This window comes from Chlamydotis macqueenii, chromosome W (assembly GCF_036417535.1).
Source record: "Chlamydotis macqueenii isolate bChlMac1 chromosome W, bChlMac1.mat, whole genome shotgun sequence".
NCBI lineage: Eukaryota > Metazoa > Chordata > Aves > Otidiformes > Otididae > Chlamydotis > Chlamydotis macqueenii.
This window is the reverse complement of record NC_141592.1, coordinates 19,484,096-19,504,970: the sequence shown is the minus strand read 5'-3', so window position 1 is coordinate 19,504,970 and position 20,875 is coordinate 19,484,096. Positions and strand designations below refer to the sequence as shown.

Sequence of the window (20,875 nt, the reverse complement as noted above, 5' to 3'; positions counted from 1 at the left end):
TACCCCTCCATGTTGACGCTCCAGTCGTACGAGTCGTCCCACCACATCTCTGTGATGCCGACAAGATTGTAGCCCTGCATGCGTGCACACATCTCTAACTCTTCCTGTTTGTTCCCCATGACGCGCGGATCAAACTCTACAACTCGGAGAGAGTTCTAAAGCAGGCATGTTTATTCGGCGCCGGGTGCGTGGGGGATCGCTCCTCCAAAAGCACGCACACTGACAGCACATTTTACCAAAAATGTATCCGGTGCAGGTACACATATCCATAGGATTGCACAATACAGACATACCTATGCATGAGTGAGGCGGAGTTATTAAAAAAACCACTTGCCTTAGCATTTCAGATCTGTCTCTGGTGGTCGTTCACTTCTTCAGGGGTCTGATCTTCCTCTAGATGAGCTTTAGTCATTCACCCACACTCTCCTTTCACTTGGGGATGTCAGCAGTTTCCCGACTTCTGACCAAATTTGTGGTGGAACTAACATTCTGTCCTTTGCTAGACATATTAGTCCTTGAGAAGCTTAAGTGAGTTTCAAGGCAAACAGGATTTCTAGGCATTGTCTAGCAGACAGTTAGTCTCCTAAATCAAGCAATATTTAGCAGATAGTTAATTCCCTGTATCACCCGTGCTGTGTGCATTGGCAGATAGGCACTGATGCTGGGCCCCCGACAAAGCCGACTTGCTGGCTGCAGCAATGGGAATTCCTTTGGGCTGCATTTTAGGTTCTCTCCTACTGACCTGCGATCCTTCCCCGACCTCTGGGCACTTGGTGCTGGCACTGGCACCATGCTGACAGTGGTGGGCTGGCCTGTGCTCCCCCTCCCCTGGCAACACCAGTTTAAAGCCCTCTTGATGAGCCTGGCAAGCCTTTGGCCAAAGATGCTCTTCCCCTTCTCAGTTAGGTGTACCCCATCAGCCCCTAGTAGACCAGGCTTCTCAAAGCCAGTCCCATGGTCTAAGTAGCCAAAGCCCTGGCTGTGACACGGTTCCTGTAGCCATTTGTTGACTTGCCAGATTCGACTGGCCCTTTCAGGCCCCTTCCCTTTGACTGGGAGGATTGATGAGAAGACTATGTGTGCCCCAGAGTCCTTAACCATTGCTCTCAGGGCTCCAAAGTCCCTTTTGATGCTCCTGAGGCTGCTCCTGGCTGCATGACTGGCGCCCATGTGAAACACCAGCAGTGGATAATAGTCCTTGGGCCGTACAAGGTTTGGTAGTCCCTTAGTGACACCCCTGATAGGAGCCCCCGTCAGACAGCACACCTCTCTAGAGAGCACGTTGGGTTGGCAAATGGGCGCCTCTGTACCTTTCAGAAGAGAGTTGCCCACTACTACCACCTGTGGCCTTTTCTTAGTGGCACTGGTCGTTACGCGAGCAGGTCAGGCTGCCTCGCTCGGCTCCAGTGTCTGTCCTGATGTGCTGGGTCTGACTTCTTCAGCCTGCAGAGCAGCAAAGCGGTTCTGCAGGGGCACCTCGGGGTTCGGGGGAAGCCTCTTCCTCCTGCTGGCCCTTGCCTTCAGGAGCTTCCATCCCTCAACATCGTTTGTCTGCTTACCTACTGCATGTGTCAGTGGAGGGGGTTGGCTGATTGACCGGGGGTTGTGTTTCCAGTGCAGACTGCGCTTGGAGCCAAGAATCCAGCTCCCTCTCAGCCTCCCTGATGTCCCGCAGCCTCCTGCAGCTCAGCCCCTGTCGCAGGAGCTCCTCCACCTGGGCTCACCTTCTGCAGTCAGGGCTGCCACCTGCCCCTGCCCTGGGAGTGGGGTCCAGCCCTGCCTGCAGCCCCAGGTCTGCATCGCAGCCTCACCCCTTGGCTGCTGTGTCTGCCTGGAGGCATCAGCCCTGATGGGGTAGCTGGCGCAGACCTCCCGGCCGGGCCTGCAGCCTTTGCTCTCAGGGAGTGTTCACCGTGTGGCCTTGAGAGTCCAGTATGGTGCTGGCACTGCCTTTGGCCTGCTTTCTACGCGGAGAGGGGCTGAGCCCCTCGTGCCCCTGGCTCTGCCCAGGACTTGTCAGCCGCTCTCGCGCAAGCTGCGGGCTCCTGAGGGCTCGTGGCGCCTCTCTTGGCTCCTGATGTGCGGAAAATGGACTCCATAATCTGTAAGACTGTAAAGTACGTATGTTTATTCAGCGCTGGGCAGCACGAGGGGGGGTAGTCCCACCAAAACCGTGCGTACCTGACGTGGCAATTCACTTTGAATTTATACAACCAAGTGTTACATATACATGAAGTTCCGTAATTCACCTATACACATGCATGATCTATCCCCGCTTCGTATTAAAATTAGTCCAAGGGGTCATTTTCATAAACTCCTCCCATCCGGGCTTGCGCAGTGCCTCCTGGTGGTGGTTGTCAGGTGTCGTCGGGATGAAGGCAGGTGACTCTTCTCCGTCACCACTAGTAACCTTTTGTTCTTGCACAAACTCAGTTGTCCCTTGGCTTTTATTCAAGCTGCAGGGTCGGTTTTAGCTGGTTCTTGAAGCAACCCCCCTAGTCCTTACCAGGAACTGTCTTTCGTGAAGAATTGCAAGACTTTCTGCTTCGGATAGTTTGCACAATGGTTAGCAAATTGTTAAGCAAGTGGTTAGCAAAACATTAAGCACTATTTATCAACTTGATTCCTTAGTATGCCCAGCAATAATTAATGCCATATCTACTAAAATTTCATTAACTCCTTCTCTCATTTCCCCTTTGTCATTCTCGATGATGCACAGACTGCTCCCCTCCTCACACACCTCCTTCACCTGCTCCTCAGCGCCCAGACCAGAGGCCACAGTCCCCCCAGTCCCAGGGGGAGGCACTCCCTGGAGCTGAGGCCTGAATGGCTGCATCCTTCCTCCGGAGGTCTGTCACAGCGAGACCTCTGATGTGCCCAGGACAGTTGACAAAGTCATGCTGAGAATCATCCACTCTAGTGCCTGGGCAGCAGTGTTGTTCAGTCACACGCTGCCCTGAGCAGAATTTCTTGGCCCCTCTTGCCCCCGCTGCTGCAATGATGCTGCTATGATGGCTGAAACACCTGTGTGCTTCACTCTGGGCATCAGGCCCAGCGAGATGGAAGCCTGGCCTTCACTTCATCTCCAGGGATGCTGGCAGGAACAGAGGTGCAGGGGGAGGCTTGATACCTGGATGAGGGGATGTGAGGTTTCTGCCCCCACGTCCGCCCACCCCACGCCCTGAAGGTGCCGTCAGAATCTGGGGGCACCTCACCCCAGGGAGGGCATTTCGCTCACCCTGTTGCACTGCTCCTGCTGTGGAGTTGGGGACAGATGTGACACAGAGGCCTGTTGCCCTCGGTGGCACAGGAAGCTTGGGGATTTTTCCTTTCCATTAACCCCAGAGTGGGTCAGAGTGTGGGAGCAGTGCCTGCAGCAAGAGCCTCCTCCTGCCCCATTGTGCTCCAGAGACATGGAAGGGGCAGCCATGCAGCCCTATGTGCCAAAAGTGCCAACTTTCCCCATCTCAGGAGGATTCAAGCGCTGTTTTCTGCTAAGGGTGCCTGGGCACCCAGGCAACAACAGTGCTGTGCTTGTCATAGAGGCGTCATGGGAGGAGAGTGTCTCTCCTGCTGGCAGGCATCAAGGGGATGGACCTCAGCGGCAGAGCACCCGTCTCGCACGTGGGAGGTCCTGGGTCCCCGGCATCTCCAAGGGTGCTTTTCCCCTGACTCCCCAGCCTCAGGCGAGTACAGGCTGGAGCACTGGTCCTCTGCCGGCACTGTGGGCCTGCCCTGCCCAGCCAGGGCCTGGCTGTGGGGTGAGGAGGGCTGTGTGTGCCACCTCTGTTGAGTCCCCTCTCAGAAGAGAGGCAGGCAGCTGTGCTGGACCTGAGCTCAGGTCACCGCCCTGCACCACACACCCAACCCACCCGCCACCCAGGGACAATGCCTGGCAGCAGAGTGCCTGTGGGGACATCTCAGGGAGGGGACGGGTATCAGCAGCCCACTAGGAATCCTTTCTGGCTGCACTGAGACATGTGGTGTGAGGGTGCTGGTCCAGCCCAGGGACCAGGTGACCTTTGGGACCACAGCCACACAGCCCTGGTGGCTTTCTGGAGTAAGGGTCTGAGATTGTCCTGTCTCCAGGGGAAGATCCCACACTGGGTGGGAAGCAGCCGGCTGTGCCAGTGGTTAGGGCTGTATGAGCTGGATGAGCCTGCACAGAGCTGTGGGACTCCCAGGCGGAGGGAGGAGCAACATCTCTTACCCTGACCCTGCTCCGGGTCCTTTTTCCTCTGCCATCACCACTGGCTTGAGCAGAGCTTCAGCTCAGGGAACCCGCAGCTGCTGAGGTCAGGCACAGCCCTGCAGAGGTGGGACTAGTGGAGCTGGCTCCTGGGGTGGTTGTGTCTCCGTCCACCCCATGTCAGTGGGAAGAGGGAGGCAGAGGCCTGTCCAAAGCCCTGCACATGTAGGAAAGGCCAGGAGATGGTGCCTCTGCTGCTGCCCTGGCAAAAACTTCCAGAGCCAAAATGGAGTGTGAGACACAGCCTTTCACTGCAGAGTGCCCAGACCCCGGAACAGCGAGCCCAAATTCAGAGAAATGAGGTATAAATGTGAAGTAAAGAAGAAGGGGAGTGGAGATGGTATCTTCTGAACACAGGACAGCGGGTGCCTCTGGCCAGTATGGACGCTGGCCCGTGGACTCAAGGCAGCACAGGCAGGGACCAGAGAGAGGAGCCCAGCATCTGTCCCATGCCACCTCCCCGCCAGCTCTGGCTTTCCCCTGCTGTAATATTTCTCCCTTACTCTGACACCAAGCAGAATTTTGCCTGCTCCTCCTCAGGGAGATGAGCCACAGGCCTGAGTGTGTGTGAGGGGGCAGCAGAGCAGAGCAGAAAGAGCCCATGTGAGGGCATTTTGGGGCCTGAACAGTTCAGCCCTGCAGGTTTGGTCCATTCTCTGCAGCAATGCAGGATCTTCACTCTGCCCCAGATCTGTGCTTGCTCCTGCAGCTCCCAGGGATCTGCCTGAGGGACGTGGCAGTGAGACCCCACCCCTCTGCACTGCTGCCCCACGCTGGACACAGCACACCTGTGGAAAGCCCACGGGAGAGTGGTGTTCCCAGGGCAAGAACTCCAAGGTGGTGTGTGACACACAGGGGCACTGCAATCGCAGCCGCCATCCCCGGGAAACTCCCATGGGGACAGGCCCCAGCTCTGCATCTCCACAGGGAGAGATGAGCCCAGGGATGGGGACGGAGGGATGGGCTCCAGGGCCAGGGCTTTCCAGTACGAAGTCTACAGGGACCAAGGCAGATGGGTATGTGAGTCTGGGCTCCTCCGAGACCCCCCAGAACAACTCCAGGGGTGGCGGAGCTCACAGAAGGGAATGGTGCAAGACTGTTGTGGGAGAGGCTCCCACGTTGGTGACAGCCGCCTCCTCTGCTCTTCTGCTCTCGGGCCATATCACGCTGTGTGCAGGCCTGCCCAGAGGTGGCTGCTCCCTGCATGAAGCCCTGACGTGGACACCCAACACACCTTCCAGGCTGCAGCAGAGAGGCCCACTGGGGAAGAGCTGGAGGGGTGTGGAGACCCACCAGTGAGAGCAGGGAGGGCAGTTTGGGCTCAAGGTTCTTTGTTTCCGTCAAACTATTCTCCTCACCCGGCTCCTGTGTGAGTTGTTTCTCTGCTCATGGAGCTGGGGCAGATGACAGTTTCAGCCCAGGGAGAGGAACTCTGTCTCAGATCTCAGCAGTGCCTGCTTTAAGGAAGGGACACAAAATATCCTCTGCTGTTGAAATGCGTCCATGTAAGGCAACAGGAAGAGCCCATGGAGACTGGGGTCCTGGCACAGCCAGCGAAGGGGCAACCCCAGCCCTGTGTGCCCCAGTGAATGGGTCTGTACCTTGTGCCAGGGCAGCGGGAAGCAGAGTTGTCTTCTAACCACTGCGGGAGGTGATCCGCATGCTGTGATGCGACGTAATCCATCTGGCACCTGGGTCTGGCTGGCGTGTTCAAGGCACCACGGCCACCTTGGGACTCACTTCTGTGGGACCACAGCCCAAGGCTCAGCTCAAGGTGGCAGCTCTGTTGGGGCCTCTGTGCTGTGGGACCAGTGTGGCCCGGGCAGGGCCTGGTGTCAGGGACTGAAAGAGTTAACGTCTCAAACAATGCTGTGGCTGTGGCACAGGGTGCAGTCTGCACAGGGGAGGTGGGGGCCACGTGGGGGATGTGCAGCTCCCCAGGCCCCTGGTAACGACTTGCCAAATATGGCCAGGGGTCACACAGAGGTCATCTGAGGAGGGGGCTTCCAACCACCCCTCACATTTAGCACCTGCTTGGTGCCTACACAGAGGACTCAGAGCTCTCTGGAACCGGACCATATCCGTCTGCAAGGGGCAGAACCAGAGGCGGGGATGAGACTATAACAGACACTCCTCAGGGAGCCGCAGGGCGAGCCCCACACCGGCAGCCCATCACGGCTGCCTGACACCGCGCCCCTGCCACCAGAAGCCGCACACCCGCCACCCCACCGGAAGATTTGCGTGCCCACCCGTCATCGTCGTCGCTGGATCCAAGGGTGGTGATAGCTCTTTCCCTTTTTTCCTCTTTCTCTTTTCTGTTTTCCTTTTCCTTCTTAAAAATATTCCGGTAAGAGCCCCAGCTATCAACCCCCTTTACGCTTTCCAAGTTTTCAAAGTTAAGTCATTCCCCTGAATGTTAAATAAAATCCTAAATCGATCGTTTGGTGTCGTTTCACCTTAATTTAGTCCAAGGGAATCACAAACCTGCTACGGCTCCGGGCCGTAACACCTGGGGAAAAGAGCAACTGGGAAACCCTGGGGTGAGGAGATGGGCGATCTGGCTGGGGTGCATCCCAGAACAAAGCAGAGAGCCATTTGTGCTGGAAGCTGTGGCTGGCAGCATGGAATATTCCGCAGGGATCATGGGCTCCGGCAGCCCCACAGCCTGACCCCGAGACTGCTGTCCTCGGGAGGTACCCCTTCCCCACAGCCGTGTCTTTGTGCTCTGTCAGCCTGAGGGAGACACCTTGGCACCCGGGCAGGCAACCCTGGCTCCAGCTCAAACCCCAAAGCCTTTTAATGAGAACAAATATGGAGGAAAGGTGTGAGAGCAGGGGAATCAGAGCAGAGGAAATACCCGGCTGTTGGTGGGAAAGTGGAGATGGTTCCCTGGTGCTCATGGTTCTCCCAGCTGCACAGACCTCTTCTCCCTCCTGGCTGCACCCAGCCCAAGGGCAGGAACAGGCTCTGCTGGGCCAGGGCTCAGGGACGGTTGTGCGCTGAGCTCTGCTGTCACAGCCTTTGTGTCCTCAGGGGGATGCGCCAGAGACACCTCTTCAGCATTGTCATAGCCTGTGCTCTCTGGGGGCAGGGACCAGGCATCTCCCTCAGCTCCAGCGGCCCCAGTGCGTCTCTGGGAGTGGCGGTTTGCCCCTGCAAGCAGCAAGGTAGGCCATTGCATGTTTGTCCCATGGGGTGCCCCTCCTGGTCTGTACATCACCTTCCTCCCTTCTCCTCACCAGACCTGAGATGTTCAGCTCCCTTCTCCTGCCCGCGGTCCCCCCAAGGAAAACTCCCAGTGCAAGTTCCCCCATCCCAGGATTTGGGGCTCTCAGTATGGCAGCAATCCATCCGGCACCAGGGACGGCACCCCAGGAAGCGGCAGCTCTCTCTTTCCCTCTCACCTCCAGATGCATCCCTGGGCCCTGCTGCCATGGGCATTTCCCAGTCTCCCTGCCCAGACACAGGATCCTCCCCAGGGTCAGGAATCTCCCTGGCATCATCATAGCCATCTGCTGGGTCACCTCTGGGCATGACAGGGGCGTCTGAAAAGACAGGGGAGTTGGTGGCAGTGAGCAGAGGGTGGGAAGTTGTGCATGGACATGGGGCTCAGACACTGGTGTTGGCAGCAGCAGCAGCAGGGCGGGAGGAGACCCCTCATGTCCTCTCCAACTCGAACAGTGACACTCAGAGACATTGCTGTCCATCACACATCTGCAGGGAGGAGAGATCAACCCCTTCCTGCCCCCCATTACCTGGTGCTGATCCCAGATCATCCTCCTCCTTGCTGTCCCGGGGTAGGGCTGCAGCTTGGTCAGGGACCCCCTCCGAATAGGAGCCTGGAGAGCCTGCAGCGGGTGTTCCTGGGGTAAGCCCTGCTGACTCAGCTTGTGGTCAGCTCTGCTGGGGACAGGGGACCCACAGACCCAGGGCTGAGTGGGGAGGAGGGCTCAGGATGTACCCTGCTCCCCTGGGACAAACCCCTGTCTCAAAGGGGCTCCCAGAGATGCCCCAGCACAGCCCCTTCCCTCAGCCCTCAGCTGTCAGATGGGATGTAGGGGCAGGCAGGGAGGCTGGGATGGGCAGATCCATTAGGGAGGAAGCTTCTCTCCTGGGTCCAGGACCTGGTTGCTTTCCCCAAAGACCCCGCAGCCCCAGCACTGCAGGGACCATGGGCAAGGGGTCTGCAGGGGGTCAGCCCTGGGAAGGGGCCAGAGGAAAGAGCCCTGCAGATGTGCTCCCCACAAGGGATGCATACCCACCTGTGCTGCCGAACGTCACCTGCTTCTCCCACGCTGGGCTGTAGCCAATCTCCTCATTCACGGCCTCAGGGAAGGGCTCCCAGGCTCTCTGGGAGCCTGAGGACAGAGGCAGGGCTGGTTCAGGGACAGCTAGAGAGGGAATGGGAATCCGCTCTGCTCCCCCAGCCCTGTTCCCCTGGGCCAGCACAGGGCTGACCCCACAGCACAAACTCACTGCGCTGTCCAGTCACCGCTGCCACTTCCTCAGTGAGGGCCGAGTCCCCACGGAGAAGGTCTGCGGCAGCTACAATCTCACACCATCCCCTCAGAGACAGCCCTTGTGCCCCTCTGGCCAGGCAGTCAATGGGGCAGCGCATGGGACAGCAAGCAGCACACAGTCTTGTCCCCCCCAGCTCTGCCTGTGCCCCTCGCTGACACCGACAGCACCCCTTGCGCTGCCAGGAGACACATTCCCCTGTGCCCACGGGAGAGGACTCACCTCTGTGCCCAGCCCTGGTGCTTCGCACTTGCCCGACCAGGAGGGCCAGGAGCAGGCAGAGCAGGGCTCTCAGGATGATGCAGATGATGACGGGCAATGAGACGCTCCCACTGCCAGTCAGGCAGCCACGCGTGGGATCTGCATAACGAGAACACAGAAAGGGCAGCACCAGGCCTGCGAGAGCTGGGACACCCCACTCCTGACCCCCATTACTCCCGGGATGGGGGACGTCGGTCCGTGGGTGATGGGGAAGCTCCCACCCTGCTGGGTAAATGACAGCCTCCCCAACTCTCCCCATGGCTGCCCCAGCAAGGAGCCCCCTCCCTCCAGCTGCAGGTGACAGCCTGGCTCCACAAAGACTCGGCACTGGCAAGGAGGACACGTTACCTGCTCGAGGGGTTGGTGCTGTCGCCCTGGCTGCAGCTGTAGGGAGAAAGGAGAGCTGAGCTGAGAGGGTAGCAGGGAGTGCGTGTCACATGCAGACGTCCCTGACACAGCCCACCCAAACTGCCCCTTTTGCAGAGCTGGTCAATGTGGCTGGGGCAGAGCTCTGGGCCCTGCTCTGGGCCATGGGTAGGATGGCACAGGCAGCCCAGGAGGCGTCCCTGGGCAGAGGCCAAGGGACATTCAGCCTCATGGAAGCTGCTCCCCATTTGGCACCAAGTTCCCACGCTCTGCAGGGATGGCATGGTTCTCAGGAGCTCTGAGGGCGTGCTGGGACCCAGCGGGGAAAACATCTTCCCCAGCTCCTTGCCAGCACCCCTGTGAGTGGTTCCAACCTCTCCACTCACCTGAACAGCGCACGGAAGCATCTTTCTTATGCCGACAGGCACCGCTGTCCCCAGGCTGCGCACAGCAGTCCTGCAGAGATGGCTCTGTCCCCCGGCACTCCGCCTGCTCCAGCCAAATGGGGCCCGTCCCCTCCCCAAACGCAGCCTCACCCAGGGCAGACACCGCAGGGCCACAGCCCAGCTGCCTGCATGCCACCTCAGCATCCTGCATGTCCCAGGAGGCGTCGCACACTGTCCTCCAGGAGCCGCAGTGCCAGACCTCCACTCTGCCCGAGCACCCGTTCTCACCTCCCACGGCATGAATCTTCTCCCTGGCTGGAGAAGGCAGACACCTCCCAGGGCACTGGGACAGCAGGCAGAGCCCCGCCAGGTGAGAGGGGCACACAGAAGCAGCTACCTGTGCAACTCAAGGCGTTTGGGCACATAGCCCCCAGGGCCAGAGGCGTTTCTTGCTGTCTCCCTGTAGAAGGAAATGCCTTGGTGAAGGGGCTGCTGAAGGGCTTCGTGCAGCAGAGAATGGGGCCGAGCTCTGCTGGTGCCTCCCTGCGCCACCTCACTCACCGCAGCAGCTGAACCCCAGCCATTCAGGGGACACATACGGCAATGTGGGGGACCCTGACTGCTCAGCCCCAAAGGGACCCTGGCTGACAGAGCAGCAGGAAGCTGTCCGTGAAACGGCCACACCTCAGAGCCCTGGCTGGTCTCTTCTGAGACTTTGCCTGGAGACACCCGTGCCTCCCCTGCACCAAACTGGGAACCTGGCTGGCAACTGCTGGTGAACGTGTGGGGCTCTGAGACCTGAAGTCCCGTTTTTGCTACCAGCAGCAAAGGGTCCTGCACGGAAAGGAAAAGCCCCTGCAGGCCCTGTCTGTGCAGTTGAGGGTTTCAAGCAGGTGGCAGGAGCTGGGTAGACGCTGGTGCCCCTGTAGCTCAGAATTACCATTGCAGGTAATGTGGGTCTCCTCTCGCAGGTCATCACACGACTGTGGGTTCCAGGGAGCAGAGGGACACTGCCAGAAGGAGCTGTTTCTCTCCCCACATTCCACAAGATCCAGCCAGGTGGGGCCAGACACTCTGCCAGAGGTCAAGGGTGTTTCCAGGGAGCCTCCGTCCCCACAGCCCGGCTCCTTGCACGTCAGTGACACCGTTTTGAGAGGCATTGAGTTGGAGCAAACACTGCCCCATGTCTCGTTATAGAAAACCTGCAGGCGCCCAGAGCAGTTGGTGCTGTTCTCCAGCCTCAGGTCCACGAACTCTGGGAGGAAAGGCCCCAAAGGGGAACAGATTGGTCCAGGGCTATGGGAGCAGGGATGCCCTGCAACACCCAGGCCCACAGGAAGGTAAAGGAATGGCCAACAAGTCCCCCTTGTAAGCACTGGTGGAGAAAAGTCCCTGATGGACAGACACCCCTGCCCTTCCCGCTCTCCCCTGGGGACAGCTGAGCTCCCTACAGACCCCCAGTGGGAATGAGGGGACCCATGTGTGGGCATCCCTGGGATGGGCTTGGGCAGGCTCAGAGGCAGCCAGGAACAGCCTCATCTCAGCATCCCTGGGCACGCAGCTCCCACCACCGTTCCCAGCACAGACCTGAGCAGACGACACCTGCATCCTCTTTGTGTGCGCAGTTGTGCTGCCCCCAGGACCCTGACGGGCAGTCCCAGAGAGCAGCTTCAGCCCTGGAGCAGTTCACACCGTCCAGCCAGATCTGCCCGGAGCCTTCCCCGAACCGAGCAGAGCCAACTGCCTCCACCGCCCCTCCGCAGCCCAGCTGCTGGCAAACGACGGCAGTGTCGGGCAGGTCCCAGCCGTCATCGCAGACGGTCCCCCAGCTGCCCTGGTAGTAGATCTCCACTCTCCCAGCACAGTGCCCGGACCCATTCACCAGCCAGAGCTGCCGGCTCCCTGCAGCAGGAAGAAACATCAGCTGCCATCAGGGGCCGGCTGCCCACCCAGCCCAAAGCCTGGAGGGGCCAATGCAGTGCCACTCACCCCAGCAAACAACCCCCACATCCTCTGCAATCCCTGCCGCCAGTGCGCTCTTGGGCAGGGAGGTGTTGCAGAGGCTCAGGTTGGCCTCGTGCCCTGCACACCGCACTCCTTGCAGCCCCACAGGACCGGTCCCTCTCTGAGCCTTTGAGGGGTTGTAGGCTTTTTCTGCCTCTTCGCACTGCAGCTGGCGGCACACCACGCTGGCCTCCTGCGTGTCCCACTGGTCATCCAGGGCTCTGCCCCACGTCCCGCGCTGGAAGATCTCCACTCGCCCATTGCACCGGCTCCCTCCGGCCACCAACCGCAGCGACATGGAGGCAGCTGGGCCTGGGTAGAGCAGCCGTGCCCCAGCCCTTGTCAGCACCGGAGAGCCCAAAACCCGCAGCACCTCTACAGGCTCTGGCCCCCTCATGGTGCAATGGTGCTCGTCTGCCTGACCCCAGCCCTCTGCGCTGAGCTTCAGGAGCAGGTTCCCACAGGATTATTTCCCAGTCCTGAGCCTTCCCAAGACGCTGTCTCTGGTCTTGGTGAGGCAGAGCCACCCAACACGTCCCTCCTGTGGCACCCGCAGGAGGGAACAGCAGCCGGTACATGTGCCCTACAGCCACCCCAGCAACTCCCAGTGGGTGCTAATGGCACAAACAGACCAGGGATCCCCTGCCACTCCTCATCATTACAGCACGTGGGGGCTCGCTACACTCTCAAACCCCCATCCATAGGCACTGCTCAAACTGCTGCATCTCCATAGGTCCTGGGCTGCCCAGCACCAGAAGCTCATGTCCACTCTGCATCTGACCCCTCAACTCATCTGCAGCTGCCGGGGGCACCTGCGCAGCCCCTCTGGGTGTGGGATTGGGCTCTGCGGTTCTCACTGTGGAGCTGGGACAGGGCTGTCTGCAGCCAGACAGATGGAGCTGAGCCCCACAGAACCGTCCCTGGCCCATCGTGCAGCAGTACAGAAAAAAGCCCAGGCCTGGCGGTGGTCCCAGGGCCTGGGCTGCTGCCCTGGGGGCTACAGGCATCTGTCCCCATTCAGTCTTCATCTGTCCACATCAGAGCAGCCAGTCTGAGCAGGAAAAGCTCTTGAGATCGCTCCTGACAAAGCACATTTATGCAGGGAGAAATGCAGCCGGGAGTTGCCATGGGGTCCCCCGCTTTGGGTGGCCATGTCACACCTAAGGGGAAAATTGAGTTAATTCGGTGTTTCCCCAGCACTTACCTGAGCAAATGACAGCAGCATAGTTCTCATGGGAGCACGGCGAGGCACCCAGGGCAGTCACTGGGCACTGTCCCAGGTGGGCTTCAGTTCCATTTCAGTGGAATGAGTCTCTCCAGATGGGGCTGGTGCCGTTCCCAAAATGCCCTCCTCTTGGAATGGACTCAGCAGACCCGCAGCCAAGGTGACGACAGAGAACATGGGCGTCCAAGAGATCCCAGTGGGTGGCACAGAGGGTGCCCCAGGTCCCCAGCACCTGGACCTCCACCCTCCCTTCACACGCTGTGCTGCCATTCAGGAGCCTGAACCCTGTGTACTCTGGGGGCAGAGAAAGATGAGAGAGGGTGCATTGGTGCTTTGTACCCTCTGTAGCTGGAGGGGAGGCCAGAGGGACACCATTCCTTTCTCCTCCTTCTGTAGACAACCACATTACCCCTCCTGTCTTCACGCCCAGCACAGCACAGTCCCCGCCCTGCTCCCCTATCCCCAGCGCAGCACCAGTGTTCAGCACCACCCTGAGTCCTTACGTGTGCAGGTCACACCAACATCATTAGCGTGGGTGCAAGGCTGGTCCCTGGGGGCTCCCCTGGGGCAGAAGACAAGAAGGGATTCATTCCCCACACACTGCAGCTCTTGGTCCCAGATGGCACCAACACCTTCTCCAAAGTGAGCTGCCCCAGGGATGGCCAGGGCTGCACCACACTGCAGCTCCCCACAGACCATGTCAGCAGCTTTGGGACCAAAGTCTGAGTCACAGACAGTTTTCCACTGGCTCCCATCATGGATCTCCACATGTCCTGAGCAGGGGCTGTCCCCACCAACCAGCTGGACAAATCCTGGAGAAACCAAAGACCTCTGCAAGTTCCCACAGCCCTCTGGCAGTGACATGCCCATGTCTCACCTCATCTCTAAGGCGGCTGCAGGCAAAGAGCCCCACAACCATCCCAGCAGCTCCCAGGGGGTGCTAATGGCACAAACACTCCAGGGACCTGCTGCTGCTCCTCATGCATCATGAGAGCACTCAGGGGCTTGCTGTGCTCCCAAGCCCCCAGCTGTAGGCACTGCTCAGACAAACTGCTGCTGCCCCATAGACGCTGGGCTGCCCAGCACCAGCCCCAGGACCTGCAGTGGCCATAGAACTTGAGCCCAGGGAGATGGGCCCAGGCACTATGGCCCCCTGTGGGGTAACGTTAGAAGGGATGCACGTACGCTGGAGGGGCAGTCCGTGGCGACTCACGCACTGGACGCGGATGAATCCATCAGTGCAGGGGTTAGGTGTGTCCATGTACGTGGTGGGCACGGATAAGTCCAGGAGTGCAGGGGACAGGTGCATCCACGTACGTGGTAGGCATGGATAAGTCCATGAGTGTAGGGGTAGGTGCGTGGCGGGCATGGATGGGTCTATGGGTGCAGGGGGGCGGGTGCATTCACGTGCATAGCGGGTGTACGGGTATTTAACCCTGTGTTGCGCAGCATTAAATTGAAGGCTTGGCTTGACGGTATCCGTGTGATGCCCTGCTTTCCCCGGAGCGGGGCTCCGGTGCGTGCGGGGTAGGTTAGCTGGCAAGAGAAGCCTGTAGCCCCCTGATACCTGCTGTGCCCTCCGAGCTCAGGGCCAGGCTGAGGAAACACTTGGTGCTGCCAGGAATGCACCGCATTACTTGAGGTTCCTGGGCCGTTGGGGCATCCCTGTTAGATGGGACATGTCACAGGGCAAAGGCACGGCAAGGGTGCCCCCAGCTCCAGTGCCTGCCTGGGAAGGGGGTCGTCACCCAGGACCAGCGTACGCTGCCAGGTGTGCACAACCCCAGCAGGATTTCAGGCAGAGGGCAGCAGAGCAGGCAAAGGAGCAGCCTGGGGCTGACACAAACTTCCAGGGCAAGGACAGGCCCTGAGGACAGCAAGCACGTCCTGGCAAAGCCCCTGTGGTGCAGGGCAGGCAGGGAGTGGGGCAGGCACGAGACGCTGGGCAGCAGGTCAGCCCTGTCTGCACAGGACCATGTCCCTGTGGGCTGGCTCTCATGGAGCGAGAGCTTTCTCATGGAAGAGGAATGAGGGGCCAACCTGACACCCTGCCCCTCCGCCCAACACCTGTTCTTCCCTCTGAACATCCCCTTTGCTTAGGCCCATGGACTTGTGTCTGCCAGGGGGCACAACCCAAAAGTCCCTGCCCCCCTCACATCCATTCCTGGGGATGTGAGTGGTTGCATGAGCTGCTCTTGGTGCCTCTGACATGGTGGGCCTGGTCCTCAGTGCTGCCAGAAATGTTCTGGGTGAACCAGAGGAGAGAGGTGGGAACCAACAGACACCCTAGGGCTGGGCAGGAGGATTAATCTGAGCCACCTCAGGGTCCAGGCATGCAACAGGCACTCTGAGGTGGGCTCCCACCGGGCTTTCCCCAGGGACCAGGGACACCAGCAATGACAGTCCTAGCTTGGCAGTGTGACCACACACACTGGACCCTGCTCTGGTGCACGCTCAGTGCTCTCTGAGGACACAGCCAGGTCCCTTCCCTTATTCTGTCCACAAAGGTGGAGAACAGGCTCACCTCTTACCTGAACACGTCACTCCAGCGTCCATACTGTGGTCACAGTACTGTATATACTGTTCTTTTTGTGTGCAGTCAGACAGGGCAGACTCGGTGCCATCACAATCAAACCCAGATGTCCAAATGGGGCCAGATCCTGGCCCAAAGTATGCTTCCCGATGAGCTTGAAGAGCAGATCCACAGCCCAGCTGCTTACAAACCACTGCAGCATCCTTCATGTCCCAGAACACAGGACACACGGTCCCCCACCGGCCCTGGTGCTTCACCTCCACTCTCCCAGCACATCGGCTGCCACCATCCTCCAGCCTCACCTCTGCAGCCCCTTCAAACACCAACACAGGAATGGTCAGCGGAGTGCCAAGGCCCAGAACACAGCTCTGGGAGTCCTCCCTGCCTGGGCTGAGTCACAGGCCCTGGGGTGGGACCTTCTCCTCTCTGAGTTGTCTCTGCGAAAGTGTGTGTATCCCTCCTCTCCCCAAGGTCTCTGCAAGCTGGGACACCCAACACCAGCCCTGCTGTGCCATTAACTGCCCCACAGCCCTTAGCACCCCCCCATTCCAACAGCCCCTGCCCATACCCACCCACACACTATCCCCCCAGTCCTGCACAGGACACCCACTCCTCTGCAGACAAAAACACCCTGAACAGCCCCACGCCCCCAGGCTCACAGCTTCCCCTGACCACTACCTGCCCTGACATCACCCACACCCTCCCCAGGGCTTTCCATGTCCACTGAGAGGATCCCGAGGATCCCTCCAACCCATGTCCCCTCCTCGACCCTGGAGTCAGCTCAGCCCTGTGCTTGGCTGGGGCCCCCAGGAAGGAAACTCCTCTGCCACCTGTGGGTGCAGACAGCCCAGTCCCTCTGTCGCTGTGGAGCACAAAATGCCTTCCCGCGGCTGGGGCTCCCTTGGGCCCTGGGGACAGCGAGCAGCACACAAACCCTCTGGGGCACCCCAGAGATTTGCTGTGCCCTAGTCCTTGCTGAGAGCAGCCATCACCAGCTGGCCCCTGCCAGCCTCAGGGGCACAGCACTGGGAAACAAGGCCTCCCAAAATGGTACCAAGGATGGGGTGTCAGGCATGGGCTGCCATAAACACAGCGAGGCACAGGGAGAGCCAGAAGGTGCATGGACCAGAGCACCTTCTGACCCTCATCTCAATGGCACCCGCAAAGAAACCCCATTCCCAAAGGGATCCCAGTGACCCCACTGGTGCCCACTGGCCTGGGCTGTGAGAGAAGAGAACTGGCACTCACCCCTGCACAGCTGCATGCAGAGGAGCAGCCACAGCACCTGAGGAGACAGCAGTCCCTCTGTCCCCATCCTGAGGCTCCTGCCCTGATGGCACAGCCCTGCTACACACTGCTCCCTGTCACGGCTCACGGGCACTCACAGGGACAACGACGATGAGAGGGTGATATATCTCTACAGATGCCGACCCAGCTGCAGGAGGAGCCAATCAAAGCAGCAGCACCTTTTTAGACATTATCGGGAGCTATCTCCTCTCCGACACAGCCCAGTCCTCCAATGAACTTCTCCAGCGCCGTTCATGACCATATTTGAGGGACACATATGTGTCATGGGTGTCATGGTCACTGTGGTGGGGGATCGTCACGGGACAAGCTGGGTGTGGAGGGGAACCGGGTCTGTCACCCCTTGCACCCTGCTGTGGGGACTGGGAGCACTGAGCATCTCCTGCCCTGGGCTCTTCCAAGAAGCCAGGAGGCAAGTGTCCAGCTGCACCCAAACCATGGGAACCATGGAGCTGGGACTGCACCAGAGTCTGTGTCAGGATGGGAAGGAAACAGCCCCTGGCCCTGCTACAGACCTTGCTGCGCTGGGAGCAGCAGCTGGGAAAAGTCTTTGGCCAGGGGAAGAGCTCCATCCCAGGAATGCTGGCTCGCCTGTCCCTCCCCTGAGTGTCCCAGGGTGGGTCCCTGCAGGAGCCGGATCTGGGACATGTCCCTGCCCCGGCAGCAGATGTGCAGCCCGGAGGCTCAGACGTGTCCCTGACTCTCAGCATGTCACTGAGGGGCCGTTATTCCCTGCGGGGGGATTAGGAGCTGGAGCCTGCAGGTGCACAAACCACAGCCCACGTGACCTCGCAGCGCTCACCGTGATCCCCCTGCAGCGCCCGGGCAGGAAGTCTGTGGTTTCCTCCTGGCACCCTGCCCCGGCACATCCCTGCCATGACCCCGAGCCACCCCCACCCCAACTGCTCCAGCCAGGGCTGCAGGGGCTGCTCCTTCGGCCTCGCAGACGTGGGGCCGGGCAGCTCCCCCTCCCCGTGATGTCCCTCTGATGCACACGGCTGCCCTGCTACCAGCCCCTTGGCCATGAGGTGCCACCGGTGACGTGACCTTACGCTGTCCTAGTGCAGCAGCTGTGTGCTCATGACTTATCCTGACGGTGCCTTCACACCCTTCGACTTCTGCTGCTACATGCTCAAGTGTGACACCGTCACATGTGTGTGTGTGTGCTGTGTATGAGCCTCTGCCAACGATGGTTCTTCCAAAAAGCCATGTTTGGGTAGAGTCAAAATATGACCTTGATGACAGCAGAAGCACTCACACAAGCCATTGCTTTGCCTAAAAGCTGCTCAGGCACCAGTGAAATCACAAACTCGTATACGAGCCGTGTGCCTGCTGCTGGCCTATCCGCCACCCCGCCACAGGTGATGTCACAGCATCTGCCACTGCCATGTACCTGTTCCTGCCTTATCAGGTACCCAGGCATCACTGACATCCCCAGGATGTTCACAGGCCAGGTTCCAGCTCCTGGCCTGCCATCTACTCAAGCACCAGTAGCCTCACAAACACCTACGCAACCTACAAGTCTGCTCCTGGCCTATTGGCTTCTCAGGCACAAGTGACCTCATAGGAACCTGCACAACCCACGAACCTTCTTCTGGGTCTATGACGTACTCAGACACTAATGAGCTCACAAACCTCTTCACAGGCTTTTGGCCTTCGCCTGCCCTGTCAGCTGCTCGGGAACCAGTGACCTTGTAACCACCCACACAGACCGTGGGCCTGCTCTTGCCCTGCCACCCATGCAGGACGCAGAGACCTCACAACAGCCAACACAGTCCATGGGCCTGCTCCGTGCCTACCAGCTACTCAATGGGGAGTGACCTCGCGAGCACGTTTCCCCCTGTTTGCCGTGGAGTTGTTGTCGAGGTATCGGGTCTGCAGTGGCCTCACCTATACAAGCCCTGTGCCTGGTCCTGGCCTGTCCGCCACTCTGCCAACAGTAACCTCACAAGTTCCTACACAAGCCATGAGCCTACTCTTGGCCTGTCAGCTCCTCAGGCAGCAGGGACCTCACCAGCACTACCAACCCATTTGCTATGAGCTCCTGTGGTGGAGTGACCCCCCTCGGCAGCTAAATGCCCAGCCAGTGGCTCCCTCACTCCCCCTCAGCAGGATGGGGGAGGCAACTGCAAGGGCAAAAGCAAGAGAAAAACTACGGGGGAAAGATAAACATCGCTTAATAAATGGAGGGGAAAAAGGAAAGGAAACAATCCATGGAGAGGCAACCACTCGCACCAGCAGATCAAAGCCCAGCCAGGCTCTGGGCAATGGCTACTTGGGTGAAACTGCTCTCCCAGTTTTAGTGCTGAACAAGACGCCATATGACATGGAATATCTCTGCTCCGATGGGGTCAGCTGTCCTGACTTTGTCACCCTTCATCGTTTTACTCACCCTCAGCTTCCTCGCTGTGGCGGCAGAGTGAGGTACAGAGCAGGCCTTGACACTAAGCCAGCACTGGTCAGCAGTAGCTACACCATCAGTGTGGTCTCAGCACTCTTTCAGACACCGTCACAAAGCACAGCACTGTATGGGGTGCTGTCAAGACAATGAACTGCCTCCCAGCCAGACCCAGGACAATCTCCCCCTCTTCTTCCACACCATTTGGATGCTGCTTAGGTCCTGCAGCACTCAGTGCATTTGCATCAACCATCACAAGGCCCTTCCCCATCCTTTCACATGCCATACACACAGTGGATGGGGTTTGGCTGGTGTGGCTCAGGTGGACCTGAACAAGTCCCAGCCCACTTCTGACTCCTCCCCTCACTCAGTCATCTGGAGCTTTTTGAACCATTCAATCAGGTCATCAACCTAAGGAGAAGGCAAAACATGCAGCACCAGCCTGCCCCCCACAATGGCCTTACAGGTGGCTGTGAGATCCCCCACATCCGTGGGGAAAGGGAGCTCCCCAGCACCACCTGACGTCTTGGTGTGACACCTCAGAATGAAGTTTTGAGTACACAGGCCTGTTGCTTGTTTATTCTCATTCATGTGGTTCTTTTGAGGGATTCCCTTTGGGTCTTCTCCTCTTTGTGCCTGTGCACAAGTTCTCAAGTTGACATTTTGTCCTGGTTTTCCACTTTCACAGCCCGCACGGGCCGTGTCTTGCTGTGCCATGCGAAGCCCAGACTCTGCCCCGCTAAGCCTGCACGGCTGCCCGGCTGGGCTGGGCTCAGGCGAGGGGGCCACCCAGTCCGACCCACAGGGTTGGGCCCTTCCTGGCACCTGACAGGATTTGTTATGAGGGCCCCTTGGAGGCCTCCTAGGAGGGGGAAGTAGCCCCTGGGAGCATTCAATATCTTCCATGCCCACTTTCGGGCACTGCTCCACCCTCTTGAAGTGCCCCCCTACTCCAGACCTGTCAGGGCTTGTTCAGCAGCCAAGTGAAGCGGAGAACCCTGTCCTGGCCTTTTCCTTTTGTTTCTGTTCATATTTAAACTGTAATTGTTCACTCCATTAGCTCTTGTTACAAAAAGGGTTCATCTGGTTTATACCTATGTTTTTAACGCTGTATGTACTTAATTCCTGTAGCTCTATAAATGTTCACATATAAAAAAATGTATATATAATACATATATAGATGTATATGTCAATATACAAAAAAGTATATATGTATAAATAAAAAGAGCATATATTTATACATGTTTGTACAATTATTTATAGAAAGAGAGTTCATATAAAAGGACACATTTCTCTATCTGAGCACTTCCTTGACCAAAGGAGGTGGGCTGCCAATCACAGGGCTTCCTGAGAACACGTGGGTATGATGGTGTCAACAAATGGCTGTCAGCCAATCAGAACGCAGGATGGAAACGTCAGTAATGAGGCTGTCAGAAGTGGCAGTCTCCCTCCCTGTATGGAATGACAGGGGGCTTCCTTTGTGAGGTGCCCCTGGCAGCGCTGGCACAGGCGGCAGTCCTGCCAGCCAATCACAGGGCTGCCTGAGAACACACAGCTGTGCCGACGGCAAGAAATGGCCATTGGCCAATCACAGAGCAGTATGATGTTTAACAACATGGCAGCCAAAACA

At 58.6% G+C, this 20,875-nt stretch overlaps 1 pseudogene; it reads right to left on the bottom strand.

Moving 5' to 3' along the window:
* Positions 1 to 16,857, bottom strand: part of LOC147596613 (antigen WC1.1-like) — a 50,927-nt pseudogene extending 34,070 nt beyond the window's left edge.
* Between the last annotated feature and the right edge of the window lie 4,018 nt (positions 16,858 to 20,875).